The sequence below is a fragment of the Caretta caretta genome, chromosome 9 (assembly GCF_965140235.1).
Source record: "Caretta caretta isolate rCarCar2 chromosome 9, rCarCar1.hap1, whole genome shotgun sequence".
NCBI lineage: Eukaryota > Metazoa > Chordata > Testudines > Cheloniidae > Caretta > Caretta caretta.
Genome location: NC_134214.1, coordinates 35,400,296 through 35,427,549, shown reverse-complemented (window position 1 = coordinate 35,427,549; position 27,254 = coordinate 35,400,296). Strand labels below are relative to the sequence as shown.

Sequence of the window (27,254 nt, the reverse complement as noted above, 5' to 3'; positions counted from 1 at the left end):
CTCCATTCCCACCTTCATCTGTACAAGAATCAGGGACAAAGGGCTGAGAAATCCTCAGAACTCCTCTCTTGGATACTTAGGTAAGTCAGCAGAAATCTTCACAAGGAGATGGAAGTTGGGAGATATATAGATAGATATATTTACGATGATGTTTATTTCCCCCCATGTGCCCCATGCAGTGAGCTTTATGTTCTCTCTGTTGAAAAGCCTCCATAATCTGCATAGTCCTGAACTGGGTTGGTGTGTCATTCGTCCCCTAGATCATTTACAAAATAATGGAACACACTGCTGCTTTACTGTGTGCTCTTCCAAGCACAGTCCTGTTTGTTAGCACTTAGTGGGAGTGTGGGATGGTTTTGTGCAGAACTATCTGTTCTGGCAGGTTTATAGTTGAATGGATCTGATCAGTGTGTTCCATGCCATTGAGGTGTGAGTCTCAGACTAAGTACACTGTGATGAGGCACATTTATACCCATTTGTGTTCCAGTAGAACAGCTTTTAAGAGATTCTCTTACACTAACCCTCACTCTAGGTTGTTAATAAGGGGACTAGGTAGATTGGGGATTTTTTTTTCGCAGGGAAGCAGGAGGAGAGATACCTAATGTAGTGGGTGTAGTTTAGGTCATTAAGTTATTTGGGAGAGAAATTTGAGATGGCTTCATGCACAAATGACCATAAGAGCAAAAACACATTGATGCCACAATTGCCAGGAGCAAAGGAGCTGAGACCTTGTGAAATATTGAGAACTGTGCAAGTAGGGGGAACTAAAACTAAGATCATGCAGTTCCAATGGTGAGACAACCACCCACATGCACCAGTGGGTGCCAATGTCAGCCAGTATTACTGGGGTCAAAATACAACCTCTCTTATTCAGGACACAGTGTCCTGAAAAATGTGGTACCTCTCTGGGAGATGGAGCTAGAAAACAGTTTCCGATCTGCTGCAAACATGACCACTCTCCTCTTCATTCTCACGCCATCCATGGTCCTTACTTTTTAAGTGGAGAGACAGTGCATCATGGCAATCCTATGGCTGTAGTGCATCATGGGAGATGGAATACAGTTGCGGAAGTCCAACCCAGAGAGGAGAATGAGAACAAGAGGTACCTGAATGACAATTTCCATAAGGCACAAGGGAGGAATTTCAGAATCTAAATATTATGGGGTGTAATTTCACTGGAAATTCTATGAAAAAAAATTTTCATTTTAGAAAAAACATTTCCATGGAGAAAAACCCCATTTTTTGACCAGCTCTAGTGTGAATCAAGATTCATTCAATTATGCACCAGTAAGAGGATACTCTCACATTGACGCGTGTGTGCGTTTGTATGTGTGTGAAGGGGAGGAGGAATACGCACAGGAGTCTGTTTGGCAATAAACACTGTGGGGCAAACTGTGCTTTTCTTTTTATTTTTGTTGTTTCCCATCACTGTGACACATGCACAGATAGGCAACTCTTGTCTTTATCTCTGTGGCTATGGGGAGCCAGATGGCAGTGCTGTCCAAGATGATGGGGAGGCAGAATTTGGCCATGCCTGGGACAACCAGGGAATTAGCACACCCTGAAAAGCATGGAACTGGACTTCCATGCAAGCTTCTTGTGAGGCAACATGCAGGGAAACTTGGGGCTGGGTTGGAATGGCTGGGGAAGGTGCAGAGGGTCCACCACTGCGTGGATTCTCTGGTTCCCCATGTGCAGTGGGGATGTAAAGGCTACTCTACTTCAGTGTAATTGCCATATTCTGTGGAACATTTCCACAACTCTCCCTGGCTTTGCTTTATTCCGTGCTTTCCTCCTTCAGGTCTACCCAGATCCCATAAAACTTGGGTTACCAGGGGTAGGATGTGGCCATTGTCCAGGCTGTTGTTTCTGTAACTTTGCTGCATTGCCACCATGTGTTTGAAAATAAAGAAGAACACAAGTATAGCGGAGCTCTTAAACAGTTCACATCCTGGGTAGAAGCCAGTGTTGATTTCTTTAACTGAGAGTGACTCCTGACTTTCTATATAGGTCGTGTGTCTGAGTAACATCAGTGGAAATTTGTCTTTGAGAGCTCCCTCTATCACTCATCAAGGTTCTGGAGTACATTCACATCTCTCCATAAGAGCCCTGAAGAAGCTGAAAAGCCTACTTCCCATTAGCTAATCTGTGAAATTGTCTGAGAGACTGACATATGGGAATACAAACATATGCATCATGTTGGTTGATCTTTGCTACCCAGCTTCCTAGCTGCAAAATATAGATCAGAGACAGCAGAGTTAGACGTGAATATTTTCTCCCTACCTCAAGCTCAACCTAGAATGAGTTTGCAGTGTCCTAATTTTTCTTTAGTTTGTATATGGCGCTGTGGGGAATGAAGAGAATTATGACAAAGGAAGACTAAGTGCCAAATATTCAAGGGGTGCCCACTAATTTTGGATGCCTGGCTTGATTTTTGGAGCAGCTGGGAACCCACAATTCAAGATGATGTGAACAGGTGTTGCCAGGGCATAGCAACAGAGGATTCTGCAGTCAAATGTCAAATATATGCAAACATTTAAAGTTACAGCTTGTAGCAACATCATCCACAATATAAATATAAATCCACTAAATACCCTGCTGCCTACAGTTTCCCACACACCTTATCACAAGCATTAGAAATAATCTCCCGGAGAGTGAGGAAGGAGTTCTTATTTAGTAATTTGTCTGAGATGCTAGGGATGCAATTCCTGTAGCTGCTTCTCCCAAAACGGCACCATTCTCCCTCCTGGAGAGATCACTGCTGGCAAAGAAATGATTTTGGTAATTAATTCAAGTAAATGTAACATAATTCGCAACTCTAAAGCTTCTGAGAGGATCAAATATGAAATGGGCTTGAGCTATAAAACTTAGAACCGGGTCAAAATTTTTCCAAAGTATCAGGACAGTTCAGAAGGGCACCTAAGACAAAGACCTTAGCTTTTCAGCTGACTGTCCTGACCTACAAGAACACTAGGGAAGGTTACTCAAAAGATACCTGATTAGACTTTGTAAGGATCTGAGGAAGAAGTGGAGTAATACCTGGTCAGATGTAGTCTCCTGCAAAGAACTCCTCTGCTGATCACAGTAAGAACAAATGACAGGAACTTTCAGAAGGCAGCATTTCAATTCAGCAGCTGCTCGCATCCAATGGAGCTTGGCCTGAGCCCTATCCTACTATTACTGCTTTCCATATGATCTTAAGAGCTAATGGAGATCCACCAGTGTCATGCTAAGGAACTAAGACTCAGGAGCGGGAATTCTGCACAGATGGTAGAGAATAATGCTTTTTAAATCTATATTTACAATTGTTCTAGCTTTCCAAAGCGTAAACGGGTTCACTTTGGTTGGAGCTTTATACAGTTTTTCTCCTTTCTGGTCCATCACAGGCAAGCTGTTAAATCAGGTGCAACAAACTGATATATTCAGTTTAAATGATAGTTTGCTGCTGCCAAAGGATGCCAAGAAAAGTCTGCTTTGGAACCTGAGATTAGGTTTCTGCAATTTAGCACGATGAAAGAGTTTCTGCACAGCAGCTGGGAAGCCCTTTTGGCCTAAACACCTTGTTATGAAGGAAGGTGAAAGGATGGAGATGTTTTTCTGAGTTTACAGCCTCAAACTAGGAAATATGGGAAAATATGCTCTTTTCATCATTAGCTAGGCTATACTCACTTAGTGCAGCAGCAAATTGCAGAATCTTTTCTGAATCAATACTATGGCCAGACCATTGCTACAGGAGTGGCAACATACTACAGTGAATAGTATTGGTTTTGATTGATTGCTAATGCTTAGGGCTCTTGTTTTTAATCTTTGTTTAAACACGTTATATATCACAATCATGTTGGGGTAGCGTCTAGCATATTTCTAGTGACAAGGTGTAAATGGGTTCCACGCCTTGTAGGTGCATGTCTTCCTGGCTAACTCTGGGAATTAGCTCTTATTCCATCTATCAGCTGTTCGCATTGTGTTTTTCCCCCCACCTCCCTGCCCCCACTTCCATGCCTCAAGGTGCTTGCTCTTCTTAACTCAGCCCTCCAGCCAGGTAATGATATAGTCCTCCTCTTCTGAGGTAACAAGGTCCCACTGGACAAGCCGTCCATTGGTGTGTCTGTTTCGTTCCAAGTCTCTAGGACCTGTGCCACTTTACCAGGAACTGGTAGGGAAACCTGGGCCTGCTCACTACTCTGGGTTTAAGCCCAGGGACCCAATGACTAGAAATCCAGCTTTGCTCAATCTCAGACCCTGTTGCTCTTTCCCTAGGTTCCTCCCTACCCCACCTCTCCATCTCCTTGCCTGTACCTCCTTGCTTGTTTACCACCAGAGATTCCTCTGCTCCCCGTGGCTACTTCACCCTGCTTGGCCTCTTGCCAGTCCAACGCAGCTCCCCAGGGCTTCCTCTCCCCCTGGATCACCTCCTTGTCCCTGGCCAACTCCCTTTCCCTCTAGGGACTGACTGCAAACCTCTTCCCTGCTGCCTCTTCCTGATTTATAAGGCTATCCCAGCTCCTCACCCAGCTGGCTCATCTGCCCTTAGACTTTATGAATCCCTGGTTCCCCTGCAGGTGCAACATATAAGGTTAATTGGCCCCTTCTGGCCCACACTAACCTGATTCAAGGGGCTTATGTGGGGTGGACACCTCATTATACAAGGGTAGGATTATCTGGCACTGTCCAGGAGTACAGAAGACAAGTCCTACATGACCCAAAGGAAACATAAATGGCTCTAAAATAGGTCTCTGTCCATGGCTCTGGCAAGACTTCAACTTGCAAGCCCAAAGAAGTACATTTAAAGAAAAAAAAGCAGAGTCATACAATAAAGCAGCTGTTTTATAACTGTGCAAAAGGGTCATCTGGTCTATTGTGCCATCCCCAATCACCCAGGCTGAGGTAACATGCCCTGAACCTCCCACTGGTTTAGTCCCCTCCTCCATGATTCCACATGGTTTAATACAGTGGAACTCCAGCCACAGTCTACAACTAAACCAGTGGTCAGAGAAAAAGGGATGAAAAGAACCATGATAACTGGGGCCCTGGCTTGCAATGTCACTGTAAGCAGATGACACGCAAGTCATGAGGATGGATGCTCCAACAGTTAGGGTGATAGCCTGGGATTTGGGAGAGCTAAATTCAATTTTGTGCTCCTAAACAGGCTTCCTATAGGACCCTGAACAACTCACTTAGGTGCTCACTTGTAAAGGTTATTTAGGCATGGCTCTGTTCAACACTGCAAGACCTAAGTGACTTAGGAGCCAAAGTCTCATTGAAGGGCAATGGGACTTAGGCCTCGCAATGCTGAGTGGAGCAACACCTAAATACCTTTAAAAATCGGGGCCTTAGCTTCTCCATACCTTAATCCCTTATCTGCAAAATGGGGATAATAGCACTTCCCTACATCACAGGAGTGTCATATGGTGCTTAGAGATTGTAAGGCACTCAGAAGCTATGGTAATGAGGGTCATATAAGTATTGTACCTTTGATAGATAGATCTTAAATACAAGTACATGACAAACATACAGGTGTTGGTAGGCGTTTGGCATTTGCTGGGTATTTTGGTCTGCTTCTCTATAGTGGATGCTGTACATTAATTAATAAACTTTATTATGTCTCTTTAAGATGCACTATAAGCAAGGATAGCAGTACCACAGGTACAATTCCCTCTGACCTACTACTACGTGATTAGAGACATCCCTGTTACCTGTGACAAATGCCACACCTAGCTAACTGTTCTGTTGCCTCCAATGCATTGCCTAATTCTTGTGCATTTATTTGAGCAGCCTTTTGTTCTGCCTGGCTATGAATAACATTCTGTTCAGGCCTTGTGCCCATCTGACTCAAAGGACTGCTGTCCAATTTTTCTGGTGATCAGCGCCATACGTATGATTTGATTCCTATGCAAAGGTGAGCCTGGTTCTCACATCCATTTACAGAGCAAAGAGTGGTAAAAGTATGTTATGGAGGCTCTGGGAAGTCCATATACAACATACGCCCAGTGAAAGGACATCAAATTCTGTGGCTGCATTGCTAAATACATGGTTTCTCTCTTCTACTAGTGCACTGCTGGCTACTTATCCCATGCTGTGTAGCATCACTCTTTCAAAGTCACTGTCCTTATTGTTTGCCACTCACCCTAAATTAATTGTATCAAATTTTATATCACTATTCTTTCTGTTCCACAGAGAGCTGCAAGGCCTATTTAGTTGTTAGAAATGTGGGACAACAACTCATAACAGGAAGTACCTCAGATAGTTTGTCTCCTATCTGACACCAGGTGGTACCAGTTCTTATTTACTAATAGGTGGTATGCATCATTTTAGGCTGCCCTATGGGTAGACTTTTTGGCCCCAAAAATGACAGCTGATCCCAGGGACGTGCTACTCTCTTATCCGTTCTATCCAGAGTTTGCCCAACCTATGCTGCTAGACTTTGGTACTGGCACAATCTTCATGGGGGGCAGTGAGAAGGGGTTCCTGAGTCAGACTCATCATGGCCAGGAGTTCAACTTCACCTGCAAAACAGATAGCAGAACCTCTTATGACCTGCCATTCTCATTCTGGACTGGGTCCTTTATTCCAGCTAGATGGCACCCCAGCCTACCACCTGGGTTTTTAAAAAAATGGCAACAACAGCACCAGTTGAATGAGGCACAAGTAGTTCTGCAGAGCTCTGCATGTGTCCTTTCGCACCCACCTGCTAAGACTCCATCTGCACTGACACCCATAACTGAGCATTTAAAAAAAAAAAATCTGCCAATGTTGCAAGTTTTCCATCTGAAAATGGAAGGTTCCATCATGCACCCATGCTTGCAGACCTGCAGATGCCCACCTGAAAATATAGCCCCAAATCTCTAGGCCCTGCAAGCCATTATGATCCCTTAAACATAGAGGGCCTGCAAATGACAACATTTTAAACAGTAAACAAACACTGTAATATTTTCTTCTAATCAAAATAATGTTGTTCTAAAGCAAATTAATTTCCATGGTTAATTGTATGGTTTGTATGTAAAGACCACATGACTGGGACTGCAAGGGAGAAGTCTCACTGAAAGCTTACATTTGCCCTTTATCACACTGTTTTGCTTAGCATTCTATAAATAGATTGTGTGCAGTGTTTTTCCTTTTAGCCTCATAACTATTAACTGGTTTCTGATTGGCTTTTGGGAATCTGAAGAAAATCTCCAGAGAATGTTGTAAGCGTATTTGATAGAAGTTCACAAGTGGATTAATTTCAAAATTGGGCTCATTTGGAACATTTTGAAAATATATATTAATCAGAGCTGTTTGTAATAGCTTCCTCTCCTCCTGCATTAGAAATCAGGAGTCTGAATAGCTTGGTTTCTGCAATCTGAGTTTAGTTACAGTTAGGCTGGGATCTATTTTTAGCAACAAACTGTTTCCCTGAGACAGATTCAGCTGCTCATTAACATTGGAAGTCTTCTCTCAAAAAATGTATTATAAGACTCCCTTTTAGCTCTGACAAAGCCTATCCGTTAAAACACAAAACTGTGTTCTACAGAGAGAAATATTTCACTATTCATCTTGTTATTTCTTGGCAGTAATAAATGCACCACAAATAAGCTGTTTCTTTTCCCTTAACTGTCTTAGTTATTATCACCATAAACTATCACCTTAAAGAGATAGGAGAGCCTGTTAGTGTTCATGGATTTAGAGATTAAAGGAGAGAGGCAGAAATGAATGGATTTTCTGAGTTGAGTTACAGTAAAATATAGGGTATATGGAAATTTTAAAGGGATTGTTTTAACACTATTTGTCTCTTCTCAATACGTAAGCTGAGAGAATCCTCAGCAATGACCCCTTTTGATGAGGTAGGTTACTAGAGTGCTGGTGTCCAAACTGGGGTCATCTGCTGGGGGGTTCGTCAAACAAACCGTGGGTGGTCTGATGGTCAAGGCACAAGACTGTAGCAGGTAGGCTTGAACTCTGAGCTCCACCACAGACTTCCAGTGTGGCTGTGTGAAAGTCTCTTGTCCTCTGTGCCTGTGTTTTCTCATTTCTAAAATGGGGCTACTACTACTTACCTCTCACCGGAGTGTTGTGGAGCTTAAGAGGCTCCTATAATATTTTTAACCCTCATTTTTCAGAGAAATGAAGTTTATGGTAAGGGACAAATCCTTCCCCCTTTTCCATTGCCACAAAGGGCCTTGACCCAGTGGACCTGGTGCTGTTATAAATGCAGAAAGGGTGAGGATTTCAGAACCCTGCACAGGGGGAATGCTGTTCCTCTCCCTCATTCTCATCCCAAAAGCAAGTCAAAGATGAACAGTGGGCAAGGATGGTTGCAGTTCCTGTGTTGTGACAGCACTGCCAGGAGAAGAGCAGAGGTAGCCCCAGCAAGTCCTACGGTCTCTGCACGGGTAGCAGGAGGGAGATCTGTGGCAAAGCAGCTTCACTAGCTACTGGCTGCCATCCCCCCTTTCCTCACCTCACTTGCTTCTGCCCCCTCCCATTATCCGGTCCATGGTTTCTGTCAGCGTAGCCTTCCATTTACATTAGGCAATCACAGTGCTTCCCCTTCCCTCCCCGCCCTTTCCCTGCTTAGTAGATACCTTGGAATGGAAGAACAGGGGCTCTTCCTTCCCAGTTTATCCCTGATTTTCTGCAGACTGTTGATATTGTTTGCCACAGCAGCTCCCTGTTCTCCAGAGGCAGACGCTGCTGTTCCTACTTCCCAGCTGATCAGAACTAGGCAAGCTGCAAAAGGGAAGGAAAAAAAGGAGTTTTTTGTTGTTTGTTTGTTTGTTTTTTTCTTGGGGGTGGAGGGAGATACAAATCCAAACGACAGTTATAAAGAAAAAAAAGGATGTATGTATTTTTCACTCAGTTCCTCCCCACCGTAACATTTTAAAGATTGCTGAGAAGCGTCCCTATAGATCAAAGCAGAGGAGCATGGCAAAGTTGGCATTGCTGCTTGTGCTCTACCTGCTCTCCAGGTTAACAGAAGATTTCAGAATTCAACCCCTTTCAGAAGCACCAAAATCACTAGCCAGGCCAACTATGGATACTTCCATGCAAAGGAGGCTGTTCATTTAGTGTTATTATTTCTATTTATAAATATTTACGTGGCACTTGTATATTAGTGTCATCTCAATGCACAAGTCTCTAATTGCATTATACATTTACACAAAATACAGGACAAAAATATTACATTTACAAAACCCTAAGCATTAAGAAGAATAGAAGAGACTGGTAAGGTAATTAACCCAAATATTCTATTATTACTGACCACTTTGTGCTCTACTGGCTAGAAACCTTCTCATCTCTTTCAAAAGAGCTAACATCCAAAATTATAAAATGCCAGAGTATTGATAATGATATTTGATAAGGATTTTTTAAATCCCTCAGCTATTGTGGTGTAAACAGAAACACTAATGATACAGAATACTAATACATTTGTTTTGATCTATTTCTACCTTAAGTTTCAAGCAGTAAAACCTTCTGAAAGATAGTGTTAGCTGCTCTAAAATATTTTTTAGAAAGTTACTTTTAGCCTCTTTGAATTCCCAGACCATTGAATGAATTTGAACCTTATGAACCTTTACCCTGAGAGCAAGCAGTGTAATTTTGGTTATGTTCAACAGCTGCTTTCCTGCCTAATTACAAGAATGAAATACCACTTTAACTGAAAATACGAATGCGACCTTAACTGCTCATTATGATGTCACCAAAAATATAGTATATGTACGAATTGCGCACGCACACACAAACACAATTTCATAACATTACATATATGTGCGCCTATGTCTGACTTAGAAAACAATGCCAAGTGAAAAAATACTACTCCTTAATATAAAGGAGCCTTCATGCTCACCTTCATTGAAATCACACAGTTGGTTCTAAATTCTTAAACTACTGTCCGTAATTTCTGACCTCTTGATGCTAAGCAGTTTAAAAACTATTTCTCTGAGCCACTGAACTGGCATAAGCAAAGGGTCTTCGGAGTGATGGCTCTGAGCGTTAAATGGAGATCCTTTCATTTCATTTCAAACTTCAGTCGACTTGCAGGGCGGCAGCAGTCTTCCCTTGGAATTTGCCTTATTTTTGTTGATTTTGTTTCAATGGTAATATTATTTTAACATGGATTTGAGTGTTTAGTTTCATGACAACGATATCTATAGTACTGCACCACAAACGGCACAACATTCCTTGAATATTTTATCGAATGCATCAGCTCAATTTGGAACAAAAGCAGTTGTTTTGGATGCATCACTGCAGACTATCCTCTGATCCAAGTTGTCTGCTTCTTATTGCCATTCCTAAACAGAACGGGCTGGGCTTTTCTTTTGTTGTTTTCCTTCTATCAGAGTTGGCATCAGAAAGCCCCATACTTATCTGACACAAACCCGCAAATTATACCCTGTGGGCCAAATTCTGCCCCATTACACTGTCATATCCTTCCCCCAATCAGGAGAACTAAGTGTATATATTATATAATATATATATTTATTTATCCTTAATAAAATAATCAGCTCCTGAATTTACATAGTGTCTTTCAAACCAAAGGATTCCAAAACACAATAGAAACGTAATCTGATATACAAACTATATATAGGGTTGACTTCACCAACCACTGAATCTGATTGCATGCAGTTACAACTCTGGTGTTCTCAGGATACTGGTGAATGCTAATTAGGGACACACATATGTGCAGATTGTGTGTACAGATTTTGTGTTGCAGTGTATTTAAAACTCCAGGCTGGATATTCCATATACGTTAGATGGTCACAACCCTTACTCTTCAGTGCAGGGCATGATGTCCCCCACACACGCTTCTGCTCTCTCCTGCTCAAATTGTGACTCTGGCTTTACTGGGCAGAGGAAGGGCTACTCTGCAGACACAACTGCCCACTGTAAGCAAATGGGCCGAGTGGAGTCAGAGGGCAAGGGAGGAATGGCAGTAGCCCTAGCTCCACCCTCCGTACTCACTGGTCCGAGTAGCTGCATGGGCACACAGAGGGGAGAATAAACTATTTCACAAAAAAGGGTGGAATGACTTACTCCTTCTCCAAAGCAAGCGGGAAGCAGAGGAGGAATGGTGAAATGGTGACTGAATCACAGTTAGTCCTCTGTAGAGTGACCAGATGTCCCGAATTTATAGGGACAGTCCTGATATTTGGGGCTTTTTCTTATACAGGCTCCTATTAACCCCCACCCCCTGTCCCAATTTTTCACACTTGCTGTCTGGTCAGCCTAGTCCTCTGGTGTCCTCCTGTGTCTTTGGTGCATTGTTAACTTCAGTTATCCATATCTGACTTCATTCTTCTTGAGTTAGGCGTGCTCAGTGGAAAGCAGCCACGCTGAAGAACAACATTAGAGATGCACAGAGTGGTTGTGCTAGCAGCTGAGGAGCTGTGCCCCCCGGTGCGCCAGCCGCCTGTGCCCCCCGGTGCGCCAGCCGCCTGTGCCCCCCGGTGCGCCAGCCAGCGCGAGTTAAAAGCACCCGCCCCCTTGAATTTAAAGGGGTTTTTGTGTCGCCATGACGCAAGTTACAGACAATTCTCAAGTTATAACTCAAAGTTAACTCTGCAGTGAAAACCAAGTCCAAAGAAAAACTAAGAAGCAACATACAATCAGGTGCCTTTTCTAGCCTACTGTAAAATAGAACAAAACGATCCGATTGTGAAGCATAACAGACAAAGAGATCCCTCATCTCTTTCTGGTCCAGCACACTGCCCAAAACCTCCATCTCTATTCACAGATTCACAGAAGGTTAGGGTTGGAAGGGACCTCAGGAGGTCATCTAGTCCAACCCCCTGCTTGAAGCAGGACCAATCCCCAATTTTTGCTCCAGATCCCTAAACGGCCCCCTCAAGGATTGAACTCACAACCCTGGGTTTAGCAGGCCAATGCTCAAACCACTGAGCTATCCCTCCCCCCCCAATCACTTCCACCTCCCTCATAGACCGTTGAGGTAACAACTGAGAGCCTCGGAGCCAGCACAACCCATTTACTCCTTCCATGAAGAACCAACATCTGCTGACTGGATGAGGGGTTTCAGGAAAACCTTGCTAGACTGTTACACAGTATGGTAACTTGGGGGGTGGGAGGGGCGGGCAGAGAGGTTTTGTTTTTTGAAGATGACAAATGCACTGCGCTGATATAAGTGGAGACAAGGTCTTGCAACCAACCAAAAGATTTAACATTTAAGTGCTTTAACAAAGCATGGTTTTTGGCTGTTCTGTGTTTCACTTAACTTCACAGCCATGTGATTCTAAAAGTTTCAATGGAAAAAAAATCCTTCAATCCTTTGGGAAAAGTCACAGTTTATCTCTAGAAAGCATGAAGCCACATATCTGAAAATAGGCCAAACTTGACAACTGCCCACCACATTTTATTGAAGCCTGCCCCTCTCTCCCCCAGGCCCCACCTTCCCTTAAACTGTTTCTTTTCATTCCCAGGCCAGACTTGAGCTTGGAAGTCACTAAATGAATTCCACAAGTACTACAGTTTGTACTTTCACAGACTGCTTAAAAGCTGAAGTATCAGATTTCACAGCACCATGAAGAGGCTGGAACAACTTCAAAGCACTTCTGAAACATCTATTACTTTATTATGGAGAGACAATAGTCTCTCCACAGTTCAGGTTGAAAGAATCCTTCCATTTGCAGGCTGATTTAGACATATTTTGCCTTAACTTCATCAAAATGAAACCAAGCCATCTGAAATTTCACAGACAAGTGCTTACGCCAAGGCAGAATTTATCTGGAAAGCTTGAAGCAAGTGTTTGGGAGATATCAACGTTTTTAAAAAGATGTGATCTTTAGCATGCCATAACTCAAAAACGGCTTGGAATATGAATTCCAAGTTTGATTTAAGATGTTGGTCCTGGCAAGGAGTGGGTGCTTTTGACTAGTTTGGGGAGAGGCTATTATGTAGGTATTAGAAGTGATTTCCCATTACATTATTAACTCCATATAGTTTTTAACTCTGCTTTGTCACCCATACCTAATGTAGAATTTATTAAATCTGATTTCATAAAGTCTGCATAACTTGAATTAACAGATTTTTTTTAAAAGATGCAATTTCCCCTCATAGCTACCACTGACATCAGCCACCACTGAAATAGTCAATCATAATTTGTATCTCTATATGCAACATTGGCATTAGCAATCTCTATATGTATGATAATATAAAGCAGGCAGGCCTCTATGTACTTTTCTAGTAGAGCACTGTACTTTTCCTTGATTGCTTCACAAGTCCTATAGGCTACAATCTCAAGATTTGCTGCTCTGAACCTCATCTCCTTTAAGAGCAAGGTGCACCATAAAAAACACATTTACTAGGAATACCAAACAGAAAGGAGAAATTGGCATCAAAACCAAATGTAAGTAAATTAAGATCAGCAAAACTGACTAAGCAAATATTGAACTGACAAAGCACTAGGTCAGTGTATTTACAACTGAACTCAGTAATAGAGCTCTTACTACTTTAAATATAACTGAGGGATATAGGGCATTTCCCATGTTTTTATGTCCTATAGGTATTGCATGACAAGCTCAGAAACAGCAATATTCAGACTAGTGAGAACAGAGCTATTGAAAGAATATTCAAGGTTTGTTAAAGTGACAGGAACTATAGCAAGAAAGGAAAAAACAAGCAGCACGGGTGCTTGGAAAAACAGAGCGGAAGGACAGATTCCGACACAGGATGAAATGAAACCCTGGGTGCATTCTTAAGGAGAATGGAGTATGGATTTGGGAGATCCTGGATGCAAGAGTTTATGTGAAAGAAAGGGGGAAAGTCTTCTCTGAGTGAAAGAAAATGATGAAGCCTAACTTTGAGTTAGAGATTATCTCCCTATTAGGGGATAGACTCCATAGGAATAATTCATGTAGGGGAGAGAAGACTCAGTTCCAACTTCATTAGGGAATGGGACATGATTCCTCTTGTCCCAATACTGAAGGTGAAATCCTGGCCCCACTGAAGTAAATGACAAAATTCCTATTGATTTCAGCAAGGCCAGAATATCACCCTGAGCATTTAAGTTGCTTATCCTGTGGATTCCACCCCTTGCATCTATTCCACTGCTGACTCAGTGACTCCTCTGGTCCCATGAGCAAGCCACTGTGAACAGTGTCAACCAATCACCACTTCTCTCAGAGCCACTCTCTAAAAGGGGTTCCACTCAATGAAGCAATTGATTGTATTAATGTGCACTGGTTTCCTCTATGTAGGGTGACCATATGTCCATATTTTGGCTGGGACAGTCCCTTTTTTAAGCCCTGTTAAGCCATTCTGACTTTTTTGGTAAAACTGGGCATTTGTCTCGTTTGCTCTTGCCAACTGATGATCAGTTGGCAAGAGCAAATGGGACAAATGCAGTTTTGCCAAAAAAAAAAAAAAAAAAAAGTGGGACGTGACCCCTAGAGGGGCGCGGAGGAACGTGTGGGGGGGATGGGGCTTGGAGCAGAGATCAGCAGCAATGCCAGCCTTATGAGGGAGGGAGGGCTTGGGAGAGCAGCTGGGGCTGGGTCAGCCCTGCGCAGGTGGGAGTCAGGGGGTCCTGGGCCAGTCCTGCATGCAGAAAGTAGAGGGGGGCCTTGGGATGGCCCCACATGGGTGGGCAGGAAGCAAGGAGCCTCAAGCTGGTCCCGCGCGTGGGCATGCTACAAGGGGGCTCGGGCTCGCCCACAGCAATATCCTGTTTTCCCTTTGGGAAAATATGGTCACCCTACCTCTATGGATTCGAGAGGGGGAGGATGTGGAGGAGTCCAGCCTGCTCTCCTGTCCCAAACCCTGCAACTTCCTGAAGTCAGAAACCCAGTAGTTAGCTACAGAGAGGTTCGTGTTAGGTCCTGGGGAAGTGGGGCAAGTGCCACATTAGAGCAATGACCCCCTTTCATGGGCACAGGCAATGGTCCACTCACAGATGGGCACAGGGGACCCATAGTTCTTTAGCTGCTGTTAAACTTTGGGAAGGCTCACTCTCAAGGTTGCTAGACCCCAAATTAGCCTACCTACCACCTTTCCTCCTCCCCCAACAGCCTCTTCATGTAATATTCTGTGTATGTGGGTTTTCTTTCTAATACTTTAAATGCTTTAATGTTTCTTAAAAATAAAATCCCAAAACACCACAATGCCAACAGGCAGCTCAAATCTCACTATACATGCTACAATAACTAGCATGTATGATGGAAGGAGAGTCTTCTGCCAGGAAATAGATTTCGATTTGAAGTCTCTAAGGAGTTATCATAAATAGCAATGAGGAAAAAATATTTTGTAAATTACAAGAATCATCTTGAGATAATGCTTTAAAAATAGTCTAGAAATGGTGGGACTATGTTAAATCATTGGTGGGTAACAGGGATTAGCAAACCCAGAGATGTGGAAATTCAGCTGTAGCCCATAACACTGACCCAAAGTTTGAATTTGCAAAACAAAGTCTGCTTTCTGTTGCTCCAGGAATGGGATCTCTGAGTCTGTGTCTTCTTGAGCAGCCTCCTCTCCCTGGAGCCAGCCCTATCCTATCGGAGACAGACTTCAAGGCTGAGGCAAATTTCCAGTTACCGTGTTTGGTTTGGCAAACTTAAGTGTGGTTAGCTTGGCAGGTTGGTATTTCAATACATACCATTTATTTAATCCTAGTACATTCCAAATTATTTTGATGAAGGACAGAATGTGTCACTGAAGGAAAAGCCAAAGCCGATATGTCACCCAGAGGAGCACATAAAGCTAGGCACTGAAGGACTTGCTGTGCCAGGGTGTCAAAATTTGGGCTGCCAATCTGCTACAGATCCTAAAGGAGAAACAAGTAGAACCTAGAAAGAATGCAACAGTTCCAATAGGAATTATTATACAAGGCACAAAGAGTAATAATTGGCCTAGAAGTGATCACCACTCGGGAATAGAAGCTTAAAGTACCATTTGTCCCCCGTCCTGATCAAAGTACTATTTCTCCTGATTTTTCACAGGGCTGAAGGAGCCCAAGTCCCAGTTGTGCAGAGCTTGTGCTCCTTCAGCCTTGCACTGCAGGGCTCGGACTCTTCCAAGAAGCCCTATAGTACAAGGTAGGCCTATGTGCACATTCTATTTTTAATCTTATACACACAACTATCCCTCCCCCTTCTATCCCCCAGAAAAAAGAAGTGTCCTGATTTGACACACTTACTATCTGGTCACCCTAATCAGAATGTTCTGCTACAAAGCTACTGAAACCTGATGCACATCTGTGTAAACTTCATTATAATCCGTTTCATTATGCTTGGTATTATGAATATGTGATAAAAATTAAAAATAAATGCCTGCAGTTAAATGTAAACACTTGATTTATTAATTTAGAATTTCTGTGCAAGTCTTTTGTGCCGTAAATGTACTTGAAATACAGTATTAAGGATTTTTCCCAGAAATACTTCAAATGTGGTACAAAAAGGTAGGCAGATTTATCTGTACGTTTGTCTTCTTCAGAATTAGATCTCCCTCATTTCAAACACCTGTGCCAGGGGATTATCTACTTGGAAGGTTTCTATGGGGAGGGAGGCAGATTCTGATCTCACTTGAACTGGCGTAAATCCAGAATAACTCAATTTCAGCAGAGTTTATTCCAAATTTACATTGATGTAATAGAGATATGAGTCTGCCTAATCTTCATATAAATTGTTTCACCGCACAAAAGCTGTTCTGGGTGAAACTGGTTAACATACTTTAACCTCCAGTCATCCCTGTCATAGGGTTGCTGACCCATTTAAGGGTGTCTAGGCCCAAGCTTCCCTTAATTGAACAACCAGCACCTGGGCCTGATAAAAGGTCATCAGGGCTCAGCTGCATGGAGGTGCTCAGAGAGAGAGAGAGAGAGAGAGAGAGGGGAAATCCTAGTGATCATAGTCCCCAAAAAGGAGGGTTGTGCAACCCACGAGTGCAAAGGGGGAGCCTTTATTGCAAGTTTATTTTGGGATTTAATAGTAGAATTGCAGTGGGGGAATTTTGTCTGAAACCTTTTTGGACTTGGTCTGCACAGCGTTCGTAAGGGGACCTGAGAGAAGGGACACAGAGCAGACAAGTGCCTGGAGCACCACATTAGATCAACCAGGGGCACTAAAGGGCAGCCACACCCACAACCATCCCTATTCACCTCTTTCTCTGCCACTTTGCCCCTATGTCCTGCACATCTCCAACATGTTCAGTAACACTGTACACAGCAGATTTCCTACTACTGTGCTATAAAAGCAAAACCATGTATTTCCCCATGCAAACAGTCCCACATCACACAATTCACTAGTATGGAAATATCTAACAGGCATATATGCTAATGTTCCTGAGATATCACCACAGCAGACAGAGTCCTTCAGGAAGGATTTGAACAAGGAAAGCATTCCAGCAGACCAACTAGGTTTTGGTATTCCAGTGCATGTGTATTACACACACACACCCCCACACACCATTGAATAATACAAACATTTTATTATCAAGACTTGGCCCTACTTACTTATTTGTTGTTACCTTTTCCTCCTACCATCTCTCTCTTTGACTGTTATTTTTTCCTTTTTAAAGCTGTTGAAAACACCTAGTACATTTTGAGTGCTACCAGAAACAAATGAAATAAAAGTAATAGCTACGTATCTATGAGTGGTTAAACTAAATCACAATTGGCTTAGTCTTGTCTTTCAAACAGGTCATTTTCTTTCCATAAATTGCACTTTACTAGAAAACTGAGCAGATGTGTTCCAGAAACAAATCAATTTATTTCCTAGAAGTTACAGTTTGTCATGTTTGTAGGCGGACCGTATTGTTGCAGCTTTCTTTCTAGCTTTTTTCTTCATCATTTTAGCAATGCAACTGATCAACGTCAACTGACTGTTCATTGAGCACTGATTCTCCAATGCTTTTGACACAGCCCCCTCGAAATGTATTATTTGATGTGATAGATTACAGCAGCAAAACTATAGACCACAGAGTCCCAAAATTATTTGAAAGATATTTGCACAATAGGTACCAAGATGCCAAAATTTCAAATTGTATGCTGTTTACAACAAAGCTGTTTGGTACCTTGGTAGTTCACATGGATCTATACTGGTGTTTATATGTAAAATCTTCATAGCTCTTTGTTCAAGGCATGGTTCAGTATGTGCATTAAGATTACCATATGCCGACCACAGAAATGGTCACTGGGAGTAGTTCACAATGTTTTACAAGAATGCTTTGATATCAAGAGCAGTGCTACTGGCCAGTAGCAAAACTGTAATTATGTTAGCTGGATCTGAAAGTAAGGATTGAGTTGCCAGATTCCTCTCATCTTACTCCCAATCCAGAACCTTTCCAAAAGTACATAGTACTTAAGTACATAAAGTTCAATTTCAATGCAAATGAAAGTATGCAGCTGGAAATCCATGTGTTTGTGTTGTTTTAAATTAAGGTCACATCACTTCAATTACAAAGGTAGGATTTTCTGTGCAGGTGCAGAGTCATGTTGGGCTTTTGCAGCAAAAATTTTACAGAAATGAAGAAATTATTGAGAACATTTACAAAAAGGTGTAATTATATTGAAAAACCATGCAGTCTTTAATCAGATTCATGACTGGCTTCATTAGGGCCTATACTGTTCCTTGAAAGCCATAAGAATGTTGTCATTTACTTGAATGAGCACAGGACCTGGCCCTAAAGGCTGTCTAGATTGTAGAAACACGGTATCTGACCACCTCATAACAATACATGTCAAGTTAGCAGTTCAGTTACTTAATGGGTAGAGTCATCATTTCATCTGCCTACCATTTTTTAAACTGTCTGAACTCTAAAATCTTTTCTAAAACCCCTCTTCTGGCCTTCAAATAGCCCCCAACCTCTTCAATTTCACCATCAGATGCAAGGTCCCTACAGACCAGGACCCACCAACTCAAAGCGGCACCAGACCCTGCCAAAACAACAGATGCAAAAACTGCGGAAATGATCAGCACCCCCTGCCTCCCTCACCCCCCACCCCCACACCTTTCAAGATCCATGGGTCCTACACATGCATATGACAACGTGTGGTGTACCTCATCCAACGCACTAAACGCTCCACTAGCAACTATGTGGGTGAAACCAGACAATCACTATTCTCTCAAATGAACTCAATCAGGAAAATGAGTAAAGACAAAAACACCCCATATCACCTGTGGGTGAACATTTTTCCCAACATGATCACTCTATATCTGATCTACCAGTACTCACCCTCAAAGGAAACCTGCGCAACACTTTCAAAAGATGAACCTGGAAGCTTAAATTCATAACTTTGCTAGACACTAAAATCATAGACTGAACAGACACACTGGATTTCTGGCTTATTACAACAATCTATAACCAACTAACAACCCTCCTGCTTTTCCCCCCTTCCTTTCCTCCCTACAATTGGAGGAGTGTTAATGGGCCACTTCAGCTTGAATGTATGTTAACTACTTATGCTAAACAATTTGTTCCATTTTGTATTTAGCTGTGACACTCTGAGACCCTGTCTCACTACAGCAGTGGCTCTTAAACTTTCCAGACTACTGTACGCCTTCCAGGAGTCTGATGTGTCTTGCATACCCCCCAAGTTACATCTCACTTACAAAATCAGACATAAAAATACAAAAGTGTCACAGCACGATTACTGAAAAATGCTTATTCTCATTTTTACCACAATTATAAAAAATCAATTGGAATATAAATATTGCACTTACATTTCAGTATATAGAGCAGTATAAGCAAGTCATTGTCTGCATGAAATTGTAGTTTTTACTGACTTCGCCAATGCTTTTTATGTAGCTTGTTTTAAAACTAGGCAAATATCTAGATGAGCTGATGTACCCCCGAAAGACTTCTGCGTACCCCCAGTGGTACACATAGCCCTGGTTGAGAACCATTGCACTACAGGTTACTTCAGTATAACATTCAAGGGTGTGACTTATGCACTCCCTTAAGCAACGTAAATTATACTGACCTATGCACCGGTGTAGGCAGTGCTATGTCGGCAGGAGAGCTTCCCCATCGACATAGTCACCACTTCTCACAGAGGCAGGAGTTATTAAACCTACAGGAGAGCTCTCTCCCATCAGCTTAGAGCATCTCCACCACAAGTGCTGCAGCTGCATTGCTGTACGTGCTGTAATGTAGATGTAGTCTGAGTAAGTTTCCCAGACCTGAAGAAGCGCTCTGCATAAGCGCAAAAGCTTGTCTCTCTCACCGACAGATATTGGTCCAATAAAAGATATTACCTCTCCTGCTGTGTCTCTGACTAAAATGGCACACTGATTTCAGTTATGACTATTTTATTTAAAACCTTAAGGGCCATTAGACCTCATGTACCTGCTCCTTTAGCCCATTGTGTTTCCAGATTTGCACATAACCCATCATTTAAGGCTCTCGTCATTGCATCTGAAGTCGTAAGCCTCATTTTGAACATCCCCATTTAAAAAAAACCTAACCATCTTAAAGCTTTATGTTTCTGCTGTTAAAAGTATTTTCAAAATGTATCCGCGGCCCCGCCCTTTCAATTCCTTTTTTAAATTAGACCCACTCTTTAGTATTTTAAGAAGATGTGACATATGCTACTGTATTTGGTTTCTTTCTGTTGTACATTATCCAGATTGCTTTGGTGGTGGCAGAGGTGTAAGAATAAATTATTAAAATTCTGATCATATGGAAATACTGAATTTTGCTGCACCAACATCATACTTCATATTTTTAACTCTCCTGACCTTTCATTTTTCTGCAGAAGATTAAAGTATTAATAGATGTTCAGATCCATTTCTCAAAGCATGGCTTAAAGATTTCCAACAATTTTGTTTTTGAGCATTTGCCAGTTTAATACATAAGGATGCGCAGAGCCATTTGACTTAGGAGACATAATGTAGCTGAGGAAGCTGAGAGTTCCTCATGTTATTCCCATCATATCTATCAGATAGGTACAGTAAGAGTTACATTACAGAGCTATATTCAGGTGTATAGATAAAGGAAAGACAGAAACTTTCTCCTTAGATATAATGGGAAAGAAACCAAAGGGTGTAGTTTATCTACTACATTAAGCCAATTCTTGCTGCTTGCGTAAATTTTGGTTTTGAGAAAGAGCTGTGAGGAAATAGTGCAAGCCTTTCAACCAAAGATGATAAAGAAAATATTAGAGCATGTAAGGCTTTTAATTTAATCTTTTAATTGAGTCCCAATTCTTGTATCCTTCTCATTATAGCACAGCCAATGAAATACTTTTTTTGTGTTTTTTTTAAAGGTATCACTATTTCATTAAAGTTAGGCATGGTTTAACTCCTGTATTTAGGAACTGATCACAGTTGGTCACTGCATTTTCCTAATGGAGCATCCTAATCAATCACTCCAGATGGGGCTGTAATAACTGCCACTTTCTTGACAAGACCCCCTTAGCAATGTCTACCCAAAATCAGATGTGAACACAGTAAAGTCCACCTAATCAACTATCTATTACAACAAGAAAAGGAGGACTTGTGGCACCTTAGAGACTAACCAATTTATTTGAGCATAAGCTTTCGTGAGCTACAGCTCATTTCATCGGATGCATTCCTATAGCTCACGGAAGCTTATGCTCGAATAAATTGGTTAGTCTCTAAGGTGCCACAAGTACTCCTTTTCTTTTTGCGAATACAGACTAACACGGCTGTTACTCTGAAACCTATCTATTACAACGTGAGTAACCAGAGATACTTCATTGACAATAAGGTTTTTTAAATGATTATCCACATGAACAGAAAGAAACTTATTAAGTGGCTAAAAAGCCAAACAACGAATGCTGAAACATGCTGATCATGGCACTTCTTAAAAGATTGTCTATTCAGCATCAGTCTATATTAATGTCAAATGAGAAACATCTTGCTTAAACAACACTTAAGACAATGGATTAACACCACAGCTGTTATCATGAGGTTATTTACTTAACACGGATTTGTGACTATTTTACAGCCTGATGCGGGGGTTTACCAAGAAACAATTACATGGCACTATAAGCTAGCAAGCTGTTTAACAAAACAGAAACGAGAGTGTCCCTACTACACAGAATTTACAACAAAGGGCTCAGTTCAGCTCCCACTGAAGTCTGAGGGAAACTCCCTTTGCCTTCAGTCATGCAGCTTTTGTTCCAAAGGTCCTGGTGCTATAACAAGAGCGTTTGGGGCTTTGAAGTCAATGAGAGAGTTTTGAAGTGCTCAGCGCTTCACAGAATGGGATCATAACATACAAGACAAAACATGGGATAAAACAGTTCTAGAAGGGAGAGATGTGGAATGATCGCTGGTAAGGTGCTTAACCTAAGGTTCGTGGAAGAAGTGGGTTTGTAAAGAGGGGAGGGTGCTATATTAGTTTAAGTGGAACTCGCTTTTATTTTGGCTGCATACAAAGACAAGACATGAAGACTAAGAACAGTGCCACCTTTTCAAGGAAGTTTTGAAGATTGAAAGTTTGAAGCTCTTTAGCTGACAGAGCACGCAGCTCACTTATTCCCCTAGCTCAGGTAATTCCTAAAAAGAAGGAAAAGCAGTAAACAGAAGCCGTCATTCAGGAAAACACATAAGCATGTGCTTAAGTCTATACCTATTCAGAACTGGCTACCTTAAGCACTTGCTTAAAATCTCTGGACTTCAGTGTTGTAAAAATCAGCTCAATAGAACTTAAGCACCTCCTTTCCTTACAAGGATTTTAAAAAAGGAGCTTTAGAGACAGCCTGCAGAACCGGATTGAAGTGCTACAGTTCCCTGGCAGTCTCACTTCTGCTATGAAGAAACAGAAGAAGTGAGGAGAAGGGTGATACCAACATTCTTGGATTAATAACCCCAAGGGCACAGGATTGAACCTTCAGGTAACTGAGGGTGCTGGCCCAGGACAAGACCACATTAAAGGGGCACAAATCATAGGAGACTAGAACAGCTGGACAACAGCACTGTTAAAGAAAATTATGTTTTTTGTTTATAGGTTTTTCTATGGCACTTATCACTGCTGTATCTGATCCCCTCACGCACCTTAATCTATCCTCATAAAACCCCCAGTGGTGTTGGAAAGTATTATTGTCTTTTCACAGTAGAGAACGAGGCAGAAAGATTCAATGAATAGACCAAGATCACAAAGATGTTTATGGTTGAGCCAGAAGCAGAATGCAGAGTTCTCAAGTCCCAATTTAGTATTTTAATGTAAAATGCTCTGTATGCAGGTAGCTGTAAGAGGTATGGGAACAGAACCTATGTCCCATCTGAGGCACTTTTCTCCCTCATACTCATCTTTTACCACAGATTACAGCCATTTGGTTTGTCTACAGGGACGGAGGGGCTGGCAGTCTGAGCTACCAGAACATTCTGCATTGCTCTTTGAAGAACTGCTGATGAGCTCAACAAGGCAGCCAGGCTCCTCTAACACACACATGGGAACTGAGGAGAAATTAAATTCCAGCTTACCTGTTCCTGCAGGACCCCGCTATCTGGGTGGCAGAAAGGCTGGCATTAGGGGGTAGACCACTATGCTGAATTACCGAGAGAAGCCAGCGGAAGGGGAGCGAAACGGCAGGCTGGAGGAGTCACTCAAACACTCTGAGGGAGCTGGAATGAACGCAGGAGGTCTACTGGCACAGGCAGGCTGGCAGGCTGAGCTAGACTGTTCTGCTGTGCAGCTGAGGAAAGCCAGAAGATGATGTAGTAAATGGCAGGCTGGGCTGGGCTGCACTGATCCACCCACTCTGAGGGAGCTGGAAGGAACACAAACTCAGCACAGAGTCTTTGGGCTGGCCTACAAGGAAAATAGATTCGATATTGTAAATCTAATACACCTGAAGCCCCCTACAGTTAGAGAAGAAATTTTCATATCTACAGCTCTGTGTTATGGAGAACAGTCAGCCTAACATTGGAATTCAAAAAGGGAAAGAAGGAAATCCTAGCTGCCTTGCAGTGGAGTGAGCTTCCATGTCAAACACCACGTATACCAGCGGGTGCCCAGGTATAAGAAATAATTTGCTAATATGCTCACTGCCAGGAAGTCTTTTGATTTTAATGAGTTTAATATTCAATACTAAGCAAGAAACCAAGCTAAAAATGCTGAAAATCTGCAATCCATTCAAAATACATTTGATGTATTCTCCCCTGCTAACCCCATGATATATTCACTCACACATATGTTTAAAGGGCTTAATAATTAACACAAACACTGCTGTACATGCACAAACAATGACTTGAAAATACTGGTTCATGATGGGATTAAGGTGATCTAGGGCTCTATGCACACCACACCTGAGTTCCCCATGGCCTTACCCCTGTGCCTTGGGAGCACAACCCCCCATCCTTAGGTGGCTCTGCTCACTCACAGAGGGCACCCATCACCATTCTTCTTTGGGAAAGGTGGGCCTTCTTCCTTCCTTCAAGTGGGTTAGGGTCTGTCCTACATACAGTAGGTTGGACTCAGCCACCACCCACCTGAACAGAAGACTCTGCTGTGTGGGGGTCGCTGCTTGACAACAGCCCAGAAGAGCTGGAAAGCAGCCCTCACCCAAGCATCCTGTGCTGGGGCGATAGTAGCAGGACCTCTCTGAGAACAACCCATTTAAGATGGATGGGACAACTCATCTCTCTCAAATTCATTGCTTCATGCTGTCTGCAGACTCAGACAGGCATCACTGTGTCCACATTCTGGTCCTGTTTTCAAGGTTTTTTCCACAATCATGAAAGCAAGAAACTTGCACTGGGTTTTTGGGCTTTTTAAAAATGAAATCCTAACTGATCCTGGAACTCCAGGAGCTGTGGCAAAGGCTTATAGGTTTATGCTTCAATCTGGCCCTGTACTGATTTCAAAACGAAGAATAAGGCACATTTTGTTGGCTGTCTCCATCCCCTTCTTTCCCAAAATTCTAAGAATAAGAACTCAAACATTAAGTGGAAATGATCAAAATTCAGTCACATACGCTAAAATGGTACAATATATTAATATTAGCTTATAAATATTGTGCCTTTTTCCTTCAGTTTTACTGTTCAAATCAAAATGACAAGTGAACAAAGAGGAGACCAATTTTGCTTAGGAAACTTACTTAAGGGAATGCCACAAGCACAAGGTAAAGCTGGGGGAGTTAGATGTTCCCGGTACTTGACCTTTGATATTATTTCAATTATATAACATTAACTGTAAATCATTTAGAAATGTATTGGTATTGGGTCCAAAGTGTAAGTAATTTATTATTTTGAAAAGAAGGTCCTGAAAAGAATATGGCAGTAGAACCACTGATTCCTGGATGAAACACTGATATTAGGAAGGCCCCAAAAGAGGAATTTTCACACTCAGCTTTAGCATATCACATGATGTACTATGTACATTCATCTTTCATCACTGTTTCTTTGCCTGTCTTCACATCAAAACACAGAATTTGTGATATCAGTATATAGCAATAGATTGTGATGTCACAAAACTATAGTTTTCACTCATTTTACTTTCAAGCAGAAGCTGGGTTGTAAGGGAAAACTTCCTATTCACAGGTAAGTATCTGCAAAAATAGCAACGGCAACATAGCAAATATTTGTAATTTTTAATATAAATATTTACTACTTTTAAGTTTTTGACCTAGCAAAAAGACAACTCTTCCCATACATCAGTTACAAATCAATTCTATGTAAATAAAATTAGATTTAAAAAAATCTGTAGAAGCATAGTGCAAGAGACCAGTTGGAAATACATTTTCTGCAGGTCATGATCCTGATTAGCTCCCCTTCCTTCAATTTGGATGCAACACCCTTTAGCTTCCTACAAATAATGTACAGTAGAACCTCAGCGTTACCAGCACCAGAGTTATGAACTGACTGGTTAACCGCACACTTCATTTGGAACTGAGAGTATGCAATCAGGCAGCAGAGACCAAAAACAAAAAACAAAAAGCAAATACTGTACAATAGTGTGTTAAACCACACGCACAAAAAGAAAGTTTAAAAAAAGATTTGATAAGGTAAGGAAACTGTTTCTCTGCTTGTTTAATTTAAATTAAGATGTTAAAAGCAGCATTTTTCTTCTGCATAGTAAAGTTTCAAAGCTGCATTAAGTCAATGTTGTAAACTAAGTCAAAGTTGTAAACTTTTGAAAGAACTAACACGTTTTGTTCCGAGTTGTGAACATTTCAGAGGTACAAACAACCTCCATTCCCGAGGTGTTCATAACTCTGAAGTTCTACTGTAGTTTTTTTTATGTGACTGGTTCCATCTGTCTAATCTCTAGAGGGCATAAAGCTTTTTGCTTTCAATCTCAGAGTTCTTAATATAACATCAGAGATGACAGGTGCTGGAGTAGTCATGGTGTAAGAGGCATCTTCAGGCAGCAAGTTCTTTATGTTTGCGTAGTATTATGGGAATTCCCAAGCAGCATTACCCCATAGGTCATGGAAAAGTCTAATGGCTTGTGTGCTTCAAATACCACTTTTACAACAAACAATAACATCAATTCAAAACAGAGTTGAGAATGGGACAGGCTCACTTATATAAGATATTTCCGAGTCAGAACCATGAAGCAAAATGTAATTTTTTTTTTAAAAGAGGTCAAGTTAGGTTACTTCAATCTCTCTAAAAACAAACACACATCTGGTTGGTTACATTTATTGGATTAAGAAAAGGAGTACTTGTGGCACCTTAGAGACTAACCAATTTATTTGAGCATGAGCTTTCGTGAGCTACAGCTCAGTTCATCGGATGCATACCGTGGAAACTGCAGCAGACTTTATATACACACAGAGAATATGAAACAATACCTCCTCCCACCCCACTGTCCTGCTGGTAATAGCTTATCTAAAGTGATCATCAGGTTGGGCCATTTCCAGCACAAATCCAGGTTTTCTCACCCTCCACCAAAACCTGGATTTGTGCTGGAAATGGCCCAACCTGATGATCACTTTAGATAAGCTATTACCAGCAGGACAGTGGGGTGGGAGGAGGTATTGTTTCATATTCTCTGTGTGTATATAAAGTCTGCTGCAGTTTCCACGGTATGCATCCGATGAAGTGAGCTGTAGCTCACGAAAGCTCATGCTCAAATAAATTGGTTAGTCTCTAAGGTGCCACAAGTACTCCTTTTCTTTTTGCGAATACAGACTAACACAGCTGTTACTCTGAAACCTGTCATTTATTGGATTAGTATTCTTATGGAGCCTGAAGAGTCTGATCCTGCTCCCATTGAAACCAAAGGGAGTTTTGTCATTGACATCAATAAGAGCCTATCAGGTCCATGTTTAGGAAGTAGCTAGCTGTGACATTTTTCTTTCTGAATACAGTGCACTAGTATGTAAGGAGACCACTTTGGGGCTCTCATACTTTTAACAT

At 41.8% G+C, this 27,254-nt stretch overlaps 1 long non-coding RNA gene across 1 annotated transcript in view; it reads right to left on the bottom strand.

Moving 5' to 3' along the window:
• The window catches only part of LOC125642939 (uncharacterized), a 421,578-nt gene extending 397,882 nt beyond the window's left edge, over window positions 1-23,696 (bottom strand). Inside the window, exon 1 of the long non-coding RNA XR_007358534.2 lies at window positions 23,373-23,696. This is a non-coding gene — a long non-coding RNA (uncharacterized LOC125642939). The remainder of the gene's footprint in view (window positions 1-23,372) is intronic.
• Between the last annotated feature and the right edge of the window lie 3,558 nt (window positions 23,697-27,254).